Here is a 17,335-nt window from a genome sequence, read left to right as displayed (position 1 = left end):
TAAAGACATTTTTTTGGTGTTTTTTTTTTTTTTAAATTCTTGTTTAATGTATGCTGTTGTATAACTTTTGTCTTTTTTTACATAGCTTGAAATGGGCATGCGGATGATCGGCATTTGTGTACTTGCTGTCTTACTAGTATGTATATCTTGATGTTTTTTTGTTTTTTTTTTATAAATATACATAGATGTATAAATACCATATATATATTTTAATTTTTAAGTGTTTTTTGCTTTATCTGTGATATAGTTGCGTGCATAGGTTGCATTGTGTGAACGAGGGCAGGACGCGCATTTTTTTTGGTTTGCTGTGGTTTAGGTCTGTATAATTCAGGTTTTAGGGTAAGTTTGTTTTTGTTTTTGGATAGGGAACTCTGCACTGACAGAAGAATTCTTAGATACCTTTCTCTTTCAGCTGGATATCGAACTAAATATCTTAGATAGGCTTCAGATGTGCAAGGTGATGGTTTGTACTTCTGTTTTACAGGTATGTATATTTTGATGTTTTAACATGTTTTATAATATGAATTGGATGTATAAATACCATTTTTGTGTTTTTAGCTCACCTGTCACAAAGTGACAAGGTGAGCTTTTGTGATCGCGCGGTGTCCGTCGTCCGTCCGTGCGTCCGTAAACTTTTGCTTGTGACCACTCTAGAGGTCACATTTTTCATGGGATCTTTATGAAAGTTGGTCAGAATGTTCATCTTGATGATATCTAGGTCAAGTTCGAAACTGGGTCATGTGCCATCAAAAACTAGGTCAGTCGGTCTAAAAATAGAAAAACCTTGTGACCTCTCTAGAGGCCATATATTTCACAAGATCTTCATGAAAATTGGTCAGAATGTTCACCTTGATGATATCTAGGTCAAGTTCGAAACTGGGTCACGTGGGGTCAAAAACTAGGTCAGTAGGTCTAAAAATAGAAAAACCTTGTGACCTCTCTAGAGGCCATAATTTTCATGAGATCTTCATGAATATTGGTCAGAATGTTTATCTTGATGATATCTAGGTCAAGTTTGAAACTGGTCACGTAGGTCAAAAACTAGGTCATTAGGTCTAAAAATAGAAAAACCTTATGACCTCTCTAGAGGCCATATTTCTCAATGCATCTTCATGAAAATTGGTCAGAATGTTCATCTTGATGATATCTAGGTCAAGTTTGAAACTGGGTCACGTGGGTTAAAAACTAGGTCAGTAGATCTAAAAATAGAATAAACCTTGTGACCTCTCTGAGGCCATATTTTCATGAGATCTTCATGAATATTGGTCAGAATGTTCACCGTGATGATATCTAGGTCAAGTTCGAAACTGGGTCATATGGGGTCAAAAACTAGGTCAGTAGATCTGAAAAATAGAAAAACCTTGTGACCTCTCTAGTGGCCATATTTCTCAATGGATCTTCATGAAAATTGGTCAGAATGTTCACCTTGATGATATCTAGGTCGAGTTTGAAACTGGGTCATGTGCGGTCAAAAAACTAGGTCAGTAGGTCTAAAAATAGGAAAACCTTGTGACCTCTCTAGAGGCGATATTTTTCAATGGATCTTCATGAAAATGGTCAGAATGTTTACCTTGAAGATATCTAGGTCAAGTTCGAAACTGGGTCACGTGGGGTTAAAAACTAGTCAGTAGATCTAAAAATAGAAAAACCTTGTGACCTCTGTAGAGGCCATATTTTTCATGAGATCTTCATGAATATTGGTCAGAATGTTCATCTTGATGATATCTAAGTCAGATTCAAAACTGGGTCACGTGGGGTCAAAAACTAGTCAGTAGTCTAAAAATAGAAAAAAACCTGTGACTTTCTAGAGGCCATATTTCTCAATGGATCTTCATGAAAATTGGTGAGAATGTTCAGCTTGATGATATCTAGGTCAGGGTTGTAACTGGGTCATGTGCGGTCAAAAACTAGGTCAGTAGGTCGAAAAATAGAAAAACCTTGTGACCTCTCTAGAGGCCATATTTTTCACGAGATCTTCATGAAAATTGGTGAGAATGTTCACCTTGATGATATCTAGGTCAAGTTTAAAAGTGGGTCACATGCCTTCAAAAACTAGGTCATTAGGTCAAATATAGAAAAACCTTGTGACCTCTCAGAGGCCATGTTTTTTCAATGGATCTTCATGAAAATTGGTCAGAATTTTTTATCTTGATGATATCTAGGTCACATGTGCTCAAAAACTAGGTCACTATGTCAAATAATAGAAATAACGATGTCATACTCAGTTGAACACTGGGTCATGTGGAGATAGGTGAGCGATTCAGGACCATCATGGTCCTCTTGTTTATTTTAGTTTTATGTATGCTGTTACAAATTCTTATTTTGTCTTTTTACACGGAAAGCTTCAACTTGATGTGTGTGTGTGTGTTCGGGTGTTTTCAACAATTTCAGTAATATAAACCACGGTAAGTTGATGGTTTGTATTAAATTAGTATGTTTTATGTATATTTTAATGTTTTACCACACATTTTAAAATATGTTTTAACATATGTTTTAAACTAATGAATAGAGTGTATAGATACCATTTTCATGTTATGTATGCTGTTTTATAATTTTTGTTTTGTCTTTTTAACACAGAAAGCTGCGAATTGACAGGCTGATGGTTTGTATTTGTGCACTGTATTTTACCAGTATTTCTCATGTCAGCATAAAATAGCAATTGTTTTGTATTATTGTTTTTTTAGGTTGCATGTTAACTGCAACAGACTACAAACACAGGTGTTGGATGCCACAGCTGACACTGCTCTCAACTAGAGAAATGAAAGTAATGGACATCTAAACTGTGTTTGTTCTGCCAAACTGAAGGTAACAGACTTTTGTTTTATGTTCAAGGTTGCTTGGCAGTCAAGCTGTTTTGTCAGGATTGAAGTAAAGTATGTAAAGTGCTTGTGCCTGTGTTTTGTTCTAATCTTGTTGCTTTTTGTTAGGAGATGGAAAGTGTTCCTTTTGGATTTTGTCAAAGTTAGCAAAGTTTTGTTATAATTTTATATTTTGTATGTATCATTGTTTTATAAAAATGTTGTATTTGATTTTATATAAAGGTAATCTGTGTTACATATAGTATGCCACAATTTTAGTGTTTCTGTTTAACCTTTACCCTGCTAAATTTCTAAAATAGACTGGTCCATCATTCAAATTTGGGAAGTACCACTTATTATTTGAAGGGGTGTTCACAAAAATTTAATGACTGAATAGTAAACAATGCAGACCAAGGTGATCCTGCACAAATTGCTAAAGCAGAATTACTTGCGACCAGAAGGCCAACAGTTAAATGTTGTTTTTTATTACGGTAGTAATGATGTCATACAAGTGTAGACTGCATTTTACCATTGTGATGTAGATTTGTTGTCTATATTTATTTCACAGGCAAAGCCTGATGCTTGATGTCTTATTTTATGGTCATTATTAGAAGTGAAGTTCAAGCATATGTAACTTTGGACTATTCTGGCACAGAAGAATATGGGCCTCTTGCCATCAAACCCAGAAGGAGCAATGACTGTTAAAATCAATACAGATTTTGCATTTTGCAAAGGATGAAGTTGAGGTATGTGTATTTTTTTTAGTTCAAATTTTTGTTCAGTCTCAACATCCGGAATCGCCCTTTAAAAGAAAAAATGCAAATACATAAAGTTTTAAAGCTGGACTTAATAACATGTTATGCATTATCTTGTTCCATTTATTTTCACTTTATTTTGTCCTCTGTGTAAAATGGTACTAAATTCTGAGTTACTATGATTGATCAGTACTAGTGATTTTGTTACAAGACAGAAAATACAATATTGTTAACTGTTAAGGTACAAAATCTTTAGTTTGTATATACTGTACAATCTGTTCTAAATGTTTTAGGGTTATGAGGATGATGATGATAGTTTAAATGGGAAATGGTGATCAAACACACACAGTTCACATGATGATACTGGAGAGAATGGAGTGACAAGCAGATGGTATACATATATACTTATTTTTCTTTTTAATTGTCAATAGCCAACATTACAGGTTGAAGTCCCATCACTCTGACATTTATTTTGAGCAAATTATGCCCCCTTTTGAACTTTAAAAATTCTGGTTAAAGTTTTGCATGCATGATAATATAGAATGTTAATTGAAATTATTGCACTTGTTTGGAAAAATTTGGTTAAGGTTTTGCAGGTTATTATCATTTCAAATATTCATGTGCACTGTCTTTTTGACAGCTTTGTTTTGCCCTTCCACTCACATACATACAACCCTCACCCACCCAAACATAAACTCCCTACAAAAATTTCTTCCACTTTCAGTTTGTGCCTTTGTATCTTGTCACCACAAAAGCTGTCACCCTCCCCTGTCTGCAGCTGCCACATTACTGTACCACACCCAGGCCAAACCTGAACACACAAATAGTCTTTATATATTTTACCTTCTTTTGCACATATTACACTGACAAAAAGATGTGCTTGATTGGCCGGTAATTGGGTGCTGTAAAATTCTCTATGGATACTTTTTTGATGAGTGATATCATTTTCCATTTTTAGCTCATCTGATTTTTTGGGGAAAAAATGAGTTACTGTCATCACTTGAGCGGCGTCGGCGTTGCCTGGTTTTTTATGTTTAGGTCAGCTTTTCTCCTAAACTATCAAAGCTATTGCTTTGAAACTTGCAACACTTGTTCACTATCATAAGCTGACCCTGTAAAGTAGGCAACATAACTCCATCCTGCTTTTTGCAATAATTATTGCCCCTTTTGGACTTAGAAAATCATATCCTTGGTTGAGTATTATGTTTGTCAACTTTTCTCATTAACTATCAAAGCTATTGCTTTAAAACTTGCAACAGTTTTTCACAATCATAAGCGGACGCTGTACATCAATAAACATAACTCTATCTTGCTTTTTGCAAGAATGATGGCCCTTTTTAGACTTGGAAAATCATGGGTAGGACAATATTTCTGTTATACAAAAAAATCAGATGTCAGCACCCCCAAGGCAGTGCTCTTGTTAGTTTAACTGATTGGTCAAATAAACCCTAAGATAATTAGCTTGGATATATAGTTACATCCTTATCACGGCACCTTCTTAGATGTAAAAGTATGTGCATATATTGCTTGGTTTTGCTGAACTGTTGTCGAGTTGTGCTCTCCTGTTTACTTTCAGTAGAAGAAAAAGTCCAGCTGCAAATTTTCCAAGAAGATAGTCCAGCAATCAATTGTCTTGGAAGATACAGTATGGATGTGGACCTGTAGTAACTAAAGGTATAGTCTCTGTGCATTCACAGAGAGAAATCATTCATTCACAGTAATATTGCAGAAAGAAAAAAAAAATTAAATTAAATAACTTAAAACGAGCAAAATCATTTTTAGCTCGACTATTAGCTATTCTACTCACCCTTGAGTCAGCGTAAAAACTAATGCAGATACTGGATTGAAGCTCTATAGATATTTTAACATTTAAGGTAATATTTCTGCTTCTGGGACAACAATTTGAATAGTTGAGCATTGGCTGTCTTACGGACAGCTCTTCTTTAGGTTTACAGTAGTTGCTTTGGAATTTAAAAAAATTTAAAAGGGTGAATTTTGCCCATAAAGAATGAAGGATTTCTAATGCTACCTGATTTAAGGTTTGTCTTTGATTGATTCACACTAGCACTTTACTTCATATTATTGAAGTGAATGTATGTGAATCTGAACAGTGACAGACTTGAAATCTGGAGGTCCCAAGTCCTCAGAAAAGCAGAGGGGAAATTGCCTCATTTTTTTCAAAATTGTTATTTACATAATGTGAATTGTTAATGAAGACATTTTGTTTGTATTTTGCTATTTCTAGAAAACGTCATAAAAATTAAATAACTTTGACCAGTTACTTCTGTTGAGGAAGCTACATCCTGACAGACCCCCAGGTGTCATGACGAAGTACACCAAGAAATAACTTGTGCTCTGTCAGGTATGATGGGAAATTTGATCTTGTATATTTCAAAAACTGCTTCCAAGATTTTGACTTCAATGTTTTCTTATGAAACCAGCTCCAAAGTTTTCATTTAAACTTTCATCACAGAATGCCTTCTTGCCATTGATATAGCTTTAACTTATGGTAAGGAGCAACCAGTCACATTCTTCAATGGAGAAGACTAAAAATATTCAACTTGAATAAAACGGACCACATGTATGCTGAATAGCAAAAGAAACTATCCAGATGTAATACTTTTATCTGGTATATTTTGAAATAAAAAAATTAGTTCTTCAAATTTGAATTGTTTCTTCGTACTAAAATTACACTTGAAGAGTTTCACGTGATAAATTTACAAAAATTAATGAACTGTGAAGTCAGTAGTCCCACAATAGCCATTTGAAAGGCTATATCTTCTGCGCGTCAGTTGCATGGTAACATCCTAATTGGGTACTCGCGCTTAATTTGATTCAGTTGTGTGGTGGAACCAACAATATTTTTTAAACTTGGTTCTGTTTTTCCAGTTAGCCAATCATGAAAAACACATGTGATTTATAAATTAAAGTTTCTAATAAAAAATACCCCAGTTAATATAAAACTTGATAGTTTCTTTTGCTGTTCAGTATATTTCAGAAGTCTGAAGTCTACCATTCGGATACAAAGGACCCATCACTATATTTAATTATCATTTGAAGGGGTGTTTACTAAAAATTTACTGACTGAATAGCGAACAGTGCAGACCATGATCAGACTGCACGGATGTGCAGGCTGATCTTGGTCTGCACTGGTCGCAAAGGCAGAATCACTTGCCCCTAGCAGGCTTAAGGTTAAGAACTAATTTAAGGGCAATTCTTGACAGTTGCTACTGAGCAACCTTTCCTGCAGTTTCTGGTCTGTTACATAGTAATTGTCTTTTGGGGTTAAATACAAGGTTGAATTGTTGCAGACAGTACTGGATACTTTGAGTTAATTGAATGAAAATGTTTTAAGCTGGTAAAAAGCAACAAGGTTAGTTTCTGTCATGCAGTGAAAACAGATGCACAGGGGTGTAGCTAGGGGTCTGAGAAGATGTTTGCAGATCATTTTGAGGGGTACAGGGGCATATTGCTTTGGGAAGTTTTGTTTTCAAGAATGTCTTTGGTCCAATCTCGAAGCATTTTCGCAATAAAACTGACCAGATTCGATCTATTAAATACCCAAAAGTTTGAGAAAATTTATTTTCTAAAGTGCCTATTACAGAAAAAAAGTATTGCTATGTACGTGTATTACTAACTCTTCCAAACACTTCGTGTCTGAAATCATTAGTCCTCCACCTCTGATTCATGTGGGGAAGTTGGCAGTTACTTGCGGAGAACAGGTTTGTACTGGCACAGAATCCAGAAACACTGGTTAGGTTGACTACCTGCCGTTACATGACTGAAATACTGTTGAAAAACGGCGTTAAACCCAAAACAAACTTCCAAACACTTAAAATATCGATGAATATAGATAAATTACCCAAGAATGCTTTTGAATTGGCAGTATAGATACTTAATTTTAAAGTTGATATTCATAGATAAAATACTTTAATTACATATACAAGGTACACCTATTTAATACATAATATTTAAGAATGACATTCACAGCATTCAGCTAACATGCAACAATTTCAAGCAAGTTTGTCAATAATAACCAGTGTTAACACACTTGAAATTCAGTCTTCGATTTAATGTTATTTACGATTTCTTGTTGGAAAGTTGTCATTTTCCCATTTCATTTCACAAGTCCATATATTTTTAGAAATCGTAATTGTGACAATGTAGGTAAAACATATCAGATAGTTGTCTTGTAAATTAGATTTTGCTTTCAATACTTTTATTGGCTACACTTTACAGAACAAAACAGAACTCCCTGGGATTAAAATAGATTTTACCGTACAATACCCCTTAGCACTAATACATGAAGGTGATTAAATTTGTTAGTCACTGGCAAACCATCTGGTACGAGTGGCCATCATTGTGAAACCTTTACAATGCTTGTAAAACTAACTTTAGAAATTCCTAAGAGAGTAAGTTGTTCAAAGTTGGAGTTGACAAGAGGAGCATGCTTTCCTACTGAAATGGCACAAAATGGACTTTTTGAGTGTGTTCAGTTTTGGTATCTTAATTAGACACTTTCATATTTAATGCTCACAAGTAAAGAGAGTTTTAATACTGTTAGTTAACTGTCTCAAACCAGCGAGTATTTGGGTTAGTCGTACATGAATCTTTAAGCATTCATTTCTACAATCTTAACCCGGCTAAATTTCTAAAATGGATTGGTCCATCATTCAACTTGGGCAGTACCACTTGTTTATCAAAGGGGTGTTCACTAAAAACTTACTGACTGAAAAGCGAACTGGTCGCAAATGCAGAATCACTTGCTGCCAGCAGGCTAAAGATTAAAAAAATGATTTCCATTTGTATTAAAATATATACATACAGATAGACAGAAAAATATTCATTTGAAAAATTTTGTAATGTAAGTATATTAATTGAACATACTCGAAATGTCTGTTTTGTGCAATTACAACTAACGGTGTGGAGACAGTTAACCAGACAAAGTATTTAAAAGACTAAGAACATGAAAGCAGTATCTCTATCCCTGTTTAAACTGCATTTTAAGGCTATACCATGTTATGATTTATTTATACTTCTGTTGTAGGTTTAGGAAATCATATGAACCTAAAATATGTTAAATTTCTTAAGGAATCCTTTTCAAAAACTGTTTCATCATATTTGTAACGGGGTTTCTCTATTTCAGTATTATAGCAGTATGTATTATTGAAAGCATTCTTTTTTTATTACCTCCCTTTATGGCTAGCATAATATAAGTTCATGTGCAACAATGAAAATAGTTCTAATCACACATATATTCTCTATTTAGACAGCTGCCTTATCTGCTTTTAATATAAAAGCACTTTTGAACTTTAAAAGAGCCCTAATCCTGAGATACACTCCATACTCTTTCCTCCTTCGTACCTCCGGCAGTAGTTTTAACTTTTGGGTGGCATGCCATTCAGTAAGAATATACTACTGATTTATGGTAAATGTGTTCTAGATGAAATCTTTGTATTAGGTGTATACTTGTTGAAAATTATTAACATTGTCCATGTAACTTGATTCTCCACAGTGTGTTTTCTATCTCTGTAATGCATGGTGATGATGATGATGATTGCGATGATGTTGATGATAGACAATTAATAATGATGACAGGGCTGTTGGGTGTATTCAAGCATAACAAAGGAAATGGACACCTTGTTGGAGTAAGATTGATTTACCGAGTATTGAGCAATGACAATTTATTCATCTAATTACTGCAAGATTAAGGCAGTTAAAAGCTTCAACATATTCAAAACACTAGAAAATAGTAATGATTAACTCGTTCTACCAAGTGTGCTTTTTAAAGGCTGGAAGGGACATATTATTTTATACCCCTGGTGTCCATCTGTCAGTCCGTCTGTTAGCAATTTTGCGTCTGCTCTGTAATTCTTGAACCCCTTGAAGGATTTCAAAGAAACTTGACACAAATGTTCACCACACCAGGACGACATGCAGAGCACATGTTTTGGATGTCTCACTTTAAGGTCAACATGGTTCATACACATTCTTTCAGACAAAATTCCCTGACTTTTCCCTGACATGAAAGCATTTTTTCCTGACTTTTTGGTTTGGTACGATACAAACCAAGTCACCTAGTATGACTTTTGTTATCTTAAAATGTGCACATTTAGTGGTTCAATTTTAAATGAAAAATAGAACGTTGGCCTCCACCACCCCTACAGCCAACCCTTACCTCCTTTTTTGACAAACATTTACATTGTTTAATATTTTGTTTGTTTATTCCAAATCAACTGGATATGGAGCTGGTGATTATACAAAACACACTGGCAAGCAAAATGACATGAATTATCATGCATTAAAAAGTAATCAAATACACTGTTTCAAACAAACAAATATTTTTATGTTATGACCAATAGACAATAAAGCAATTACTTTTGGAAACCTGAACATATTAGCCAAATCGAACTGTTTTTCTGAACATTACAAATTGTTGCCTAACCAGATCAAAAAATTCCCTGACATTTCAAAATTTCCCTGACATTTTGTAAAATTCCCTGATAATTCCCAGACCTTGAAAAAAAATTTTTTTCCCTGACACGTATGAACCCTGGTCAAGGTCACACTTAGGAGTTAAAGGTCATATCACTTTGTTTCGTGTACACTCTGTAACTCTTGAACTGCTTAAAGGATTTCAAAGAAACTTGGCACAAATGTTCACCACACTGAGACGACCTGCAGAGCGCATGTTTCGGATGACTTGCTTCAAGGTCAAGGTCACACTTAGGGGTTAAAGGTCATATATGACTTTGCTTTGTGTATATTGCTCTGCATTGCAGTGCTCTTGCTTTTATTTGGCAGATCCCTTTTTAGCTCTACTATACAAAGTATGGAGAGCTATCCTACTCGACCTGGCGTCGGCGTCCCTCCACATTCGCACTTCGGTTAAAGTTTTTATGCACTTTCTCTTTATCTTTGTTATTACTTGATGGATTTACTACAGACTTAAAACAGTTGTTCCTCATCATCACCCACATCATATGGCAAAAGGTCCATAACTCTGGCACCAATAATTCATGAATTATCCCCCCTTTTTTACTTAGAATTTCAGGTTAAAGTTTTGGTGCACTTTCACTCTATCTCAGTTTTTACTAAATGGATTTGATTCAAACTTAAAACAGTTGTTCCTCATCATCACCCACATCATATGGCAAAAGGTCCATAACTCTGGCACCAATAATTCATGAATTATCCCCCCTTTTTACTTAGAATTTCAGGTTAAAGTTTTGGTGCACTTTCACTCTATCTCAGTTTTTACTAAATGGATTTGATTCAAACTTAAAATAGTTGTTCAACATCATTACCCACATCATATGGCACAAGAGTCATAACTCTGGCACCAATATTTCATGAATTACCCCCCCCCCCTTTTTACTAAGAATTTCAGGTTAAAGTTTTGATGCTCTTTCACTCCAACTCAGTTATTAGTGAATGGATTTGATTCAGACTTAAAATAGTTGGTCAACATTTTCACTCACATCATATGACACAAGGGCCATAACTCTTGCACCATTATTTCATGAATTTAACCCATTTTACTTAGAATTAATTAGATATATAGAAAATAATTAGAATAAATAAAAGGTTAATTTTGATGCAGTTTCTCTATATCTGAAGTTACTACAAAATGGATTTGATTCAACATGACACAAGATTCATCACTGTTGCATCAATATTTCATGAATTATGCCCCCCTTTTTGCTAAAAATTATACTTAATATTTACTTTTTTGATACACTTGATTCTTATCTCTCTAATACTTAATACTTTTGACACAAACTCAAGCTATTATCCAATATTACATCCACGTTGGAGTCATTAAACACTCCAGTGACAGCTTCAGTTGGTCAGATGTGCCCAGTTTTACTACCCAGCATCGAAATAGTCAAGTGCGCTGTCTCCTGTGACAGCTCTAGTTTGTTCACTTACATTAATTTTTTATAATCACTTCCCTTTTATTTTACTATAAATAGCTTATTTTGAAACTTTTTATTATTGGTTGTAGGGAAAAACCAAGACCACTTTTCTGTGATACAAGATGGATGGTACCTCCAATTTTTTGGTGTATTTTAACATACCTGTACCTGGTAAGGATTTTTTTTGTGGACTCCGATTTTTTCTTAAAATTTCTTCCATTTGTTGTTCCTGTCCTTTGGGCTCCAACAGTCAAGTTCTTTAAATTTTGCTCCCATCCTCTGATGTAACCCTTTGGGTGTATATTGCCCTACTTGGTGGAGCTCTTGTTTTCCTTAATTATAGCTAAATCTATCATGTAACTATGCACATTTGACAGTTTAAAACAATCAAACAGTAATGATCAATATATAATATAATAAAAATATAAAGTTGAACATAATATAATAGAAAGTCTGCACTAGTGTAACATTTTTGTTATTTACCATTTCAGAGGAATGTGGAAGTTGGATCATACTGGAAGATATATAAGTGTTTGCCGTAGGAGCCAGTAAAGTCCCTCCTTTAGGATTTGATCAAGAACCTTCGTTAAGTTTCTTACATGACCAGGAAGTCTTTCTGAAAACCAACACCTGTACCATGGATATTAAAGGACTATGCAACTTTTAAATCAAACATGGCGTTTGGTATTCCTAATTCACCTGACTTTGGACTGGAGTCTTTCACAATTTCAGCAGAGATGTTCTAGAGTTTATAGGGAATTTCTCATTATCTGGGAAACATTTTAACAAATGAGCCATGCCATGGTAAAACCAACATAGTGGGTATGCGACCAGCATGGATCCAGACCAGCCTGCGCATCTGCGCAGTCTGGTCAGGATCCATGCTGTTTGCTAACAGTTTCTCCAATTCCAATAGGCTTTAAAAGCGAACAGCATGGAGCCTGACCAGACTGCGCGGATGCGCAGGCTGGTCTGGATCCATGCTGGTCGCATACCCACTATGTTGGTTTTCTCATGGCACGGTTCAAATTATGAACAGATACAGAAAATTAATGTCAAAGCAAATTTTTGTACATAGGAGCACTCTGGAAAGTTGATGTTTGTTGCATATAATTCATCATGGACAGCAAACTTAATATATTCTCCAGATTATAAAAGTGACATTATATGTGTAATAAAATAAGCAAATAGTTTTGAAGTTTGTCAGCTGATAAAACTGTGTAAGCATAGGAAGACACATCAAAAGAACTTGGTGTCTTTGTGTAGGGCCACTTGCTAAAATAATTTCTTTTTACCAAAAGGCAGATATGCAACTGTTCAACTGACATTTTAAAGCAGTTTCACCAGTATATGCTTCTTAGGAGCAAAATCAAATAGACTGATTATTCAACATACTGTTAAAGTTGTGAATTAAGGGTATCTTGATGTACAGACACTAGGTAGTTTTTTAACCTTTAGCTTCCTAAATTTCTATAATGGACTGGTTCATCATTCCAATTTGGGCTGTATCATTTATCATTTGAAGGGGTGTTCACTGAAAATTTACAGACTGCAAGGATGTGCAGGCTGATCTTGGTCTGCACTGGTCGCAAGGGCAGAATCACTTGCAGCCAGCAGGCTAAAGGTTAAGATGCCTCAGTTGGTATTCATATATCTCAAGGTGAACATTTTTCATATCAACCTCTTAGAAATGCAATATTTATTTCATTGTACCGAAAACATACAGAAGTCAAAACATTGATTGGAAAATCAACATATTGAGTTAAATGATTTATTGAAATTATTATTAAAAGGTAGACTGTTAACACTCATTTTTAGCTTGAATTTTCGAAGCAAAAGAGAGCTATTGCAGTCTCACCCCAGCATTGGCGTCGTAGTTCAAACAGGTTATAGCTTTTGATAAAGTAAAATATCTCCGTTACTATCAAAGCTATTGACTTGAAACTTAAAATATTGATTTGCTATCAAAGTCTACACCAGGAGAATCAATCCTCATAACTCTAATTTGAATTTTACAGAGTTATGCCCCTTTTTAACTTAAAATTTTTCGGTTAAAGTTTATGATAAAGTCAAATATCTGTTACTAACAAAGCTTTGACTTATTATTTGGTTAAAGTTTTTGATAAAGTCAAATATCTCTGTTACTATCAAAGCTTTTGATTTGAAACTTAAAACAGTTATTTACAATCAAAGTCTACACCAGGAGAAACAGTCCCATATTTCTGTTCGATTTTCACAGAGTTATGCCCCTTTTTAACTTAGAATTACTTGATAAAGTCAAATATCTCTGTTACTATCAAAACCTTTGACTTGAAACTTAAAATTGTTACATACTATCAAAGTCTACAACAGGAGAAACAATCCCCATAACTCTGATTTGAATTTTTACAGAGTAATGCCCCTTTTTTAACTTTGAATTTTTTGGTTAAAGTTCTATAAAGTTTTTACTGGCATAGCACTAATTCAGAGTCAAGCACTGAGAAATGTCAAGTTTGCTGTCTTATGGGCAGCATTTGTATTAAATACAGTAGGAATCTTTACTGGACAGCACTCCAAAAATGTGCTGATTTTACCATAAGGTTTTAATGCTGCCCGAAGGGGTGGGGGCGTAGTCGTCACCTTGTCCGTCTGTCCAAATTTGTGTCATTCATATCTCTAAAAGTATTTGACCCAGTCATCAGAACTCACAGGATTGTTATTAAGCATGAGATGGGACCAGGGGTTTTAATTTGGATCTCATACAGTCAGACTTGAATTATGGCCCTTGACTGAATGAAAACTACACATTAAGTGTTTGTGTTGCATATATCTTAAAAATTCACCTAAAATCATGAAATCATGTAGGAATATTATCTATCATGTAAATTTGTGCACATGAGATTTTGTGTGTGTGTGTTTTTTTTTCACAGTGCAAGGCCAGAGTTATGGCCCTTGACTTAGTAAAAAAAAAAATAGAAATTATGCAGCATGTTTGTCAAAATTTATTTGACCTAGAGTCATTAAGCATTAGAGGACTGTTAATCCCCCGCCGTGGCGGAGGGATTATAGGAATGGTCTGCGTCCGTCCTTCCGTCCTTCCGTCCGTAACAAATTCGTGTCCGGTCCATATCTCCTAAACCCCTTGAAGGATTTTCATGAAACTTGGGTCAAATGATCACCTCATCAAGACGATGTGCAGAACCCATGAGTCAGCCTTGTCGGTTCAAGGTCAAGGTCATAACTCAAGGTCAAAGGTTTGAGCCTGCCATTTTGTGTCCGCTCTATATCTCCTAAACCCCTTGAAGGAATTTTATAAAACTTGGGTCAAATGATCACCTCATCAAGACGATGTGCAGAACCCATGAGTCAGCCATGCCGGCTCAAGGTCAAGGTCACAACTCAAGGTCAAAGGTTTGAGCCTTCCATTTTGTGTCCGCTCTATATCTCTTAAACCCCTTGAAGGAATTTTATAAAACTTGGGTCAAATGATCACCTCATCAAGACGATGTGCAGAATCCATGAGTCAGTCATGCCGGCTCAAGGTCAAGGTCACAACTTAGGGTCAAAGGTTTGAACCTTCCATTTTGTGTCCGCTCTATATCTCCTAAACCCCTTGAAGGATTTTCATCAAACTTGGGTCAAACGATCACCTCATCAAGGCGATGTGCAGAACTTATGAGTCAGCCATGTCAGCTCAAGGTCAAGGTCACAACTGAAGGTCAAAGGTTTGAGCCTTCCATTTCGTGTCCACTCTATATCTCCTAAACCCCTTGAAGGAATTTTATAAAACCTGGGTCAAATGATTACCTCATCAAGACGATGTGCAGAAATTATGAGTCAACCATGCCAGCTCAAGGTCAAGGTCACAACTTAGGGTCGAAGGTTTGAGCCTTCCATTTGGTGTCCACTCTGTATCTCCTTAACCCCTTGAAGGATTTTCATCAAACTTTGGTCAAATGATCACCTCATCAAGAACTCATGAGTCAGCCATGTCAACTCAAGGTCAAGGTCACAACTGAAGGTCAAAGGTTTCAGCTCTGTATCTCCTAAACCCCTTGAAGGATTTTCATGAAACTTTGGTCAAATGATCACCTCATCAAGACGTTGTGCAGAATTCATGAGTCAGCCATGTCAGTTCAAGGTCAAGGTCACAGCTAAAATCAAAGGTTTTACCCTTTCACTATCCATAGCAGTGGCGGGGGATTTAGCTTTCTTTCAGACTGCCTTGTTTAATAGGCTATGAAATTTTGCTCCGGGTGTTCTCTTTGTGATTTTACTCAGCTAGGCCCGAGTTATGGTCCTTCACCAAGTGAAAAATACACATAAAGTTCCTAAAGGTTTTTGTTGCAAACATCTTAATAAATATTTAACCCTTAGTCATAAAACCATGTACAGTGACAGGAGTTGGGGTGGGGGGGGGGGGACCTGTATCGTATAGTCACCCTATTATAAGACACACATCTCGTTTTATTTTGATGTGCCAGAGCTTACACTACATTTATAACTTTCAACATTTTCAAGAAATAGTCAAAGAGTCATAAAAAAACATTAGATACAATCTGTATTTTGGGAACAACTTTGGATCATGCACATACATTTAGATATATTGCAAAGATAGTCATACATATTTAGCGTTGTGTTTTCTCAACCCTTGTTCCTTTAAACAATAATTTATACAGTTAATGATGCCCCATTTGATGCTTAAACATTTAGTATTTTAGCTGTCACACAGTATGACCACATATCCAAAGTGCATTATCAAATTAGTATGGGTTTCTTTTAGTCATCTTTGTTTTGCTAGAAAGCTTTCTTGTTTCAGTTTGCACTTCCTGCTTGGATTTACTGTTTCAAGTTTTATTTCCTATTCCGGATGGTATTTTCTGTTTCAAGTTGTTTTTACAATACTCATTTCTCTGTAAAACTGTTTAACTTTAATGAATAACTGAAATTATTACTTTTGTGGCGGTTTAGTTTTCTCTTTAACCCTAAACATGCTTGACATGATTGGTTCTGCCTTTTGTGACCAGTGTAGATCATTATCAGCCTGGACATCCGTGCAGTCTGATCATGATCTGCACTGTTTGCTATTCATTCTGTATCTTGGGTAAGCATCCATTTTAACAGTTAATAATAATAATATTATTATTATTGTACTGTCAAAATTGGAAGATGGACAAGTTCATTATAGAAATTTAGCAGGGTAAGGGTTAAAGCAGATAGTGTATTGACAGTAAATTTACATTTTACTCTGAAATCAAGACAACTTTTAAAACACTTATGATATATCGAAGACAGCTCCAAACAGAAAAATTTAACTTGTGTATTTGAGTTTTGGAGGCATTTTAGTAACTAACAGTGGGGAACACTGGTACTGATGATAAACCCGGACAGATGAAAAAGTCGACCACCTTGGATATATTTGACTGCAATTGGTTATTTATAAAAATGAACACACCATCAAATAGCAAGCACAAGCACCTACAACACCAACTGGTGTAAATTCTGTACATGTATAAATAAATGACTTGCATTCATCTGTATAAAAAATATTTATCAAACTTACTGGGGAAGAGTGTATTTTTTGTGCATGCTCAATGTCGACACATGAAGGTCTGACATTGGGTCAGCTTTCATTACTAGTACTTGATCAGGAATGACTGTTGCAGCATTTTGGGGAAAGTTTCAATATAATACTATGAAGAAAATTTGTAAATGACAAAGCGGTTGAATTTATCATCAGTCAAGGTTCATACAGTCCCCATTTTACCAATCCCTTTCAGGGCCTCACGTCATGTAAGTTTGCTTAGTAAATATAAATTTGAGTTATGTAAAGTTTTCAGCAAATGTTAAGCTTTATTTTGATACCGACCATTGATTACAATTT

At 35.3% G+C, this 17,335-nt stretch overlaps 2 long non-coding RNA genes across 2 annotated transcripts; both read left to right on the top strand.

Moving 5' to 3' along the window:
• Positions 1-2,286: 2,286 nt before the first annotated feature.
• On the top strand, positions 2,287-5,562 carry LOC128548680 (uncharacterized). Its single transcript, XR_008367225.1, has 4 exons — positions 2,287-2,805; positions 3,367-3,544; positions 3,847-3,944; positions 5,130-5,562. It is a non-coding gene; the product is annotated as an uncharacterized LOC128548680 (long non-coding RNA).
• A 3,510-nt stretch (positions 5,563-9,072) lies between these two features.
• Positions 9,073-16,941, top strand: LOC128548950 (uncharacterized). The gene is made up of 3 exons (XR_008367371.1): positions 9,073-9,201; positions 11,562-11,643; positions 11,964-16,941. It is a non-coding gene; the product is annotated as an uncharacterized LOC128548950 (long non-coding RNA).
• Positions 16,942-17,335: the final 394 nt, after the last annotated feature.

This window comes from Mercenaria mercenaria, chromosome 15 (genome assembly GCF_021730395.1).
Source record: "Mercenaria mercenaria strain notata chromosome 15, MADL_Memer_1, whole genome shotgun sequence".
Taxonomy (NCBI): Eukaryota; Metazoa; Mollusca; class Bivalvia; order Venerida; family Veneridae; genus Mercenaria; species Mercenaria mercenaria.
This window is presented reverse-complemented; position numbering and strand designations above follow the sequence as displayed.